Below are 6889 nucleotides of genomic sequence, written 5' to 3'. Positions count from 1 at the left end.
ACACAACGATGTACATATTTTTCATCAATCGTTCCATTTATTTAGAAGATGTGTAGTAAGATTAGAGAGTCAGGATGGGCGGATTGTCTCTGAAGGACTGTTCACACAGATAGGAACAGTGTTGTAATTTTGGACATAACTCAAACGGATGAACACTACTTTCCTTTTTCTTCTTGTTTGTTATAACTTACTGTCACACTGTCAACATTCACATAAGTAGGTGGATTGCACCAGGACAAAAGAAGGGAGTGTTCTATTATACTGAGCCAAGAAAGTGACACAGCGTCTGTATGTGGACATTTTGTTTTGTTTATCACTAAGATGTAAGAACATTTCTGAAAATATGAGTCACGCCATTAGCCTTTACTCTGTTCCAATATAAAAGCCTTAATGGCCTAGATGTGGACTGTCACATACGGTGAAAGTTTTGCAGTATCACAGATGTGAACAGGATTTAATTAAAATACAAGTTTTAAACATTGAAAGCAGATAGAAATTCAATGGAATATAAAGCCTTTATTGCTATTGTACAGAATACAACAAAATTAGGAGCATGACTCCTGATCAGTGCAATAAAAGACAGGAAAAACCATCACAAAGACAAAGAAACATCACAAAGACAAAGAAACGTCCCCAGCTGCCAACACAGAATTGGATTCAAACATAACATAAAATAAATAAATCCAATGTGATTTTGCATTAGAATAGGAGTTTGTATTGCACTAAAGTAAATTCCACTGGTATGAATATAATTATTGCACCAGATTAAATTAGATTATTGAAAGAAAGGCATCATATTGCACATCAGGTGCGTGATTCAATACTTTTAGGCAGGGTTCGAATTATGATTTCATCTTTGTGGGGCTCTCTTTAAAAAAAATAAAAAAAGTAGTCTATGAGTAGTAAATTTTGAGCATTAATGCACATATTTACCTTTTTCTGAATCAATGAATGCTGGAAATATCTTTATGTAAAGGGAAACATAGATTACAATCCAAATATAAAAACACAATGGAATATATTACAATAAGGCTCTCAGGCATTCTGTATTGCTATTTATTCTCCTGTAGATCGACTTTTCTAATTCTATCTGAGTCAGCACACATGTAGCCTAGAGGCATCATTTACTCCTCCCTCCTCTTCTGCGTCTTTTGTTGAGGAAATAACCTCCTTAAATGTGCATATGGCAATTATTCACCTCAATGATACATTAATTCATTTTAATGGATTAATAAAGCCCTGGACTGTAATATTTCAGATGTTTTTGAGCAAGATTACTGCTCATGTTCAAAACTTGGTGCACATTCAAAATATATCCCATCTGTGCTTTCATGATTTGGAGGAGTCGTGATATTTTGAGAAAAATAATCTACCTGCACCATAGCCTGCTCTGCATTACGTGATTGCTCTGCTGATACGGTAGATCTCAGACCTTCTGAGAGACTCAGAGCCCCGTTTGAGACTCTGGTCTCTGAATGAGATAAAGTTTAGGGAAGTGGCTGTATGCTGCTCTACATCGGAGGTGGAAAACCAAAACTACGGCAGAATTACACGGAGCACAAACGTGACACATCTGCCGCAGCATGTCGACAGCAGAGCGCGTCCATTATAAACCTGAAGCTGCACAGACTACGGACAGAAGGCACGCTGCTCATCTCTATTGTTACAGCAAGAGTGGACACTAAGCGACGCACAGGTCTGCTTCAGAGCTCCGTGTGTTTGGGAAAAGTGCTTTTTTTGTGATTTAAATAACGTTGCTGATGATTTTTAGAGACCCCCACAGGTGTATGATTTTACTGCTTTCATGGGAGCTCATCCTCTCTCTATGGGAGCTCAGCTCCCACTGGCTCCCACGTAATTCGTACCCTGCTTTTAGGAGTTAAGTGTGCTTATGACCCAGGGAAAAAAACTGTTCTTTAGTGTGGTGGTCCGTACTTTGATGGACATGTTGCTCCTGCCAGAGGGCAACAGGTCAAACAGGAAGTGTCTGATTTAGAAGAATCCTTTAAAATGTTTTTTAGCTTTGCTAAGGCCGCGAGAGCTGAAGATGTCTACCAGGGAGGGCAGAGGGCAGCCGGTGATTTTCTATGCTGTGTTGATGACCCTTTGAAGAGCTCTTCTGTCTGATGCTGAGCAGCTGGCGTACCACACTGAGATGCAGTACGCCAGTACACTCTCGATGGAAGAGCGGTAGAAGGCCACCAGCAGCTTTTTTTCCCAACCTGTTTTTCTTGAGCATTGTCAGGAAGTGCAGTCGCTGCTGTGCCTTCTTGACAACCTTTCAGTCAGCATCATTAAATAAACCTGGCGCAAACACTGTGGCTACGGCTAGCTAGAGTAGACAGGAAGCTGACTGACCCATAATGGGCAAGATAAACTTGAATAAATTCATGATTTTACATTGGTTGAACCATTGACCCATTTAATGCCACTTATCCGAGTCCAGGTTTTGTTCATTTCATTAATTTTATCATTAAGAATGTATTCTGATATACTGCTGAAAAGTATTGAAAAAGTGTAACGTCAAATAATTTAGGCTGTTTCTTTCCTACTGGTTTTCCATCATTATTTGGCCACTATAATCATAAAAAAAGTTATTTAAGTTAAATGTGTGTGGTATTAACATCTAACATGGTGAACTCTGCAGAAACCCTGTAAAAGCACCTGTATTCTACAGACTGAATTTGGAGGAATTTTGGACATAGGACCTCACTTCCAAGTTAGCCAGTATGTTATTTATCAGTGGAGACGGTTTTCAACACTTGCGCAAATCAACCGTAACTGCTAGCCTGCCATTAAAAACAGTCTTACCCACTCCACAGTACACCCGAGGCAAATAAATTATAACGCCAGACTATCGATGTAAATGTCTGTTGATAGAATAATGTTAGAAATAAAACTACCCTTGCATCGCATTGCAATAGTTATACTTTATTCTCTGTAGTTGGTAGCATAGGCTACAGCAGCGGCGGAGTGATATTACCTAGGCTAGCGGTTAGCCCAGCCAGGTATCTACAGTATCTACCAAGAATGTAGCTATACCGTTAGCTAACGTTGTCACTCTCCACAATGCATTGAACTGTAACGTTATCTCCACTAACGTTGTCAGTCTCAATCTATCAGTAGCAGCTAGGCTAACGTTATGAAAGGGGCTAGCTTTATTAGCTAGAGTAGCCTACCAAAAGTTATTATGTGTTCATCAGTAGCTGTTGGTGTATCTGGAAAGACGGCTGGAACCACATTCGTTGTCAGTGACTTGTGGTCCTTTAGATTGCGGAGGTTTTCAAAGTCGTCTGGTCTACAAATTCGCCACTTGAGTAGAGTCTTGATGTCCAAGCCAGCAGCAAGAAGCCACAGTTGGTTCCTTTTTGGATCTCCCAATGGAAATTTGTGGAAACTTTGTGGTGTTTGGTTTATTTTTACAATTTCTAAATGCACACTGACTCACCATGTTGCCTAGTCCTTAGTTTCCAATCCAATGCTTCAATACCAATGTACTAGGCTACTACCAGGTGTCCTGACTGTAGTCTGCTTCTCTGTTTACTTTTCGGCACAGTACCACTAACCGGGGCAAAGTAAAATTCCACTGCTGCTGAGAAACTAGTCCCTCAAAATGTAATGCGATCACTGAGATGCAAGGGTAGTTTTATTTCTAACATTATTCTATCAGCAGACATTTACATCGATAGTCTGGCGTTATGATTTATTTTCCTCGGGTGTACTGTGGAGTGGGTAAGACTGTTTTTAATGGCAGGCTAGCAGTTACTGTTGTCTTGCGTTAGCCGAGCACCAGCAAACTCTGCAGCTGGAAGAACTGGATGAAAAGTGTTGAAAACCGTCTCCACTGATAAATAACACACTGGCTAACATGGAAATGAGGTCCTATGTCCAAAATTCTGAACCACCCCTTTAATTAAATATAGTGATTTCATACTGGGTGATATTAATGTCAGAAGAATATGAGGACATACCTAAGACACATATCCTTTTGATGTGTCTATATATATATATATATATATATATATATATATATGACAATTCCAAATATCATGTACAATATTCTTTCAGAATGTTTGAAATGCAATTCTTTTGCAATTCTTTCGCTTTTTTCCCTTCATTATCTTTTTGTTGGAAATCTATATTTATTTGTTTGTCATAATTTACCGTCACGATAGTCAAACCTCTTTCAACATTCACATAGGTGGAATGCACCAGCAACCGGTTTCACAAGACACAATAAGGGAGTGTGCCATTATAGGCCTACACTGAGCCAGGAAACTTACACATTGCTGAAATTCTGTATCCTGTGATTTGGTTTTGTTCATTGCTACGGCGTCACAACATTTCTGACAACTACAACTATGACAACTATGACAACTATTGTTAGCCTTTATTCTGTTCCAATATAAAGGCCCTAATAGATGCGGAGTGTCACAGAAGGTGAATGTTTTGGCAATACCACAGATGTAAACTGGACTGAAATAGAAGACATTGAAAAAGTTTAAAACATTGAAAGCAGATAGAAAGGGGGGATATAAAACGTTTCATCTTAATTCTTTTGGGTGAGTACATTTTTAAGTCTGTATGTAATGCTATCAGGAGATGTCTCTCACTTATGAACTAAAAGTGGGATTGTTGCGATGGTAATTTGTGCGTTGAGGAAGCAGTTTTATCCTTTTTGTGAAGTTTCACTCACCATCATCAGACCTGGAGCAAACACTGTTGCTACAGCTAGCTACAGTAGATAAGCTGAATGACTCTTTATGGGCAAGTGCCAATTTAAGCAAAAGCTTCGATAAACTTGAATAAATTCATGATTTTACATTGGTTGAACCATCGACCCATTCAATGCCACTTATCTGAGTCCAGGTTTTGTTCACTTAATTCATTTCATCATTAAGAATGTATTCTTATATAATGCTGACAAATATTGAAAAAGTGTTATTTGTCAAATAATTTAGGCTGTTTCTTTCCTACTGGTTTTCCATCATTATTTAGCCACTATAATCATAAAAAACGTTATTTAAATTAAATGTTTGTGGTATTAAAAAAGGTCTTACAAAAGTCTTACATCTAACGTGGTGAACTCTGCAGAAACCCTGTAAAAGCACCTGTAGTTTACCTGTCTTAATGAAAACAATAAAAAACATTCTACAGACTTTGAATTTGGAAGAAAAATATAGGCAGACATTCACCATTAATTAAATACAGTGATTTCATACTGGGTATAATATAGTATATATATATACTGTTTTGTACTCATCTATTTTCATATTTACTATGATAATTCCAAGTATGTACAATATTCGTTCAACATGTTTGAGATGCAATTCTTTTGTTTTTTCTCGCTTTTGTTGTTGCTTCATTATCTTTTCGTTGGAAATCTATATTTATTTGTTTGTCATAACTTACCATCACGATAGTCAAATGTCTTACAACATTCACATAGGTGGAATGCACCACCAACCGGTTTCATAAGACACAATAAGGGAGTGTGCCATTATAGGCCTATGAGCCACATCATTAGCCTTTCTTCTGTTCCAATATAAAGGCCCTAATAGATGCGGAGTGTCACAGAAGGTGAACGTTTTGGCAATACCACAGTTGTAAACTGGACTGAAATAGAAGACATTGAAAAAGTTTAAAACATTGAAAGCAGATAGAAAGGGGGGATATAAAACGTTTCATCTTAATTCTTTTGGGTGAGTACATTTTTAAGTCTGTATGTAATGCTGTCAGGAGATGTCTCTCACTTATGAACTAAAAGTGGGATTGTTGCGATGGTAATTTTTGCGTTGAGGAAGCAGTTTTATCCTTTTTGTGAAGTTTCACTCACCATCATCAGACCTGGAGCAAACACTGTTGCTACAGCTAGCTACAGTAGATAAGCTGAATGAGTCTTTATGGGCAAGTGCCAATTTAAGCAAAAGCTTCGATAAACTTGAATAAATTCATGATTTTACATTGGTTGAACCATCGACCCATTCAATGCCACTTATCTGAGTCCAGGTTTTGTTCACTTAATTCATTTCATCATTAAGAATGTATTCTTATATAATGCTGAAAAATATTGAAAAAGTGTTATTTGTCAAATAATTTAGGCTGTTTCTTTCCTACTGGTTTTCCATCATTATTTAGCCACTATAATCATAAAAAACGTTATTTAAATTAAATGTTTGTGGTATTAAAAAAGGTCTTACAAAAGTCTTACATCTAACGTGGTGAACTCTGCAGAAACCCTGTAAAAGCACCTGTAGTTTACCTGTCTTAATGAAAACAATAAAAAACATTCTACAGACTTTGAATTTGGAAGACAAATATAGGCAGACATTCACCATTAATTAAATACAGTGATTTCATACTGGGTATAATATAGTATATATATATACTGTTTTGTACTCATCTATTTTCATATTTACTATGATAATTCCAAGTATGTACAATATTCATTCAACATGTTTGAGATGCAATTCTTTTGTTTTTTCTCGCTTTTGTTGTTGCTTCATTATCTTTTCGTTGGAAATCTATATTTATTTGTTTGTCATAACTTACCATCACGATAGTCAAATGTCTTTCAACATTCACATAGGTGGAATGCACCACCAACCGGTTTCACAAGACACAATAAGGGAGTGTGCCATTATAGGCCTATGAGCCACATCATTAGCCTTTCTTCTGTTCCAATATAAAGGCCCTAATAGATGCGGAGTGTCACAGAAGGTGAACGTTTTGGCAATACCACAGATGTAAACTGGACTGAAATAGAAGACATTGAAAAAGTTTAAAACATTGAAAGCAGATAGAAAGGGGGGATATAAAACGTTTCATCTTAATTCTTTTGGGTGAGTACATTTTTAAGTCTATATGTAATGCTATCAGGAGATGTCTC

Source organism: Sander vitreus, unplaced genomic scaffold (genome assembly GCF_031162955.1).
Source record: "Sander vitreus isolate 19-12246 unplaced genomic scaffold, sanVit1 ctg511_0, whole genome shotgun sequence".
In the NCBI taxonomy this organism is placed as follows: Eukaryota; Metazoa; Chordata; class Actinopteri; order Perciformes; family Percidae; genus Sander; species Sander vitreus.
Note: the sequence above shows the minus strand (reverse complement) of the source record.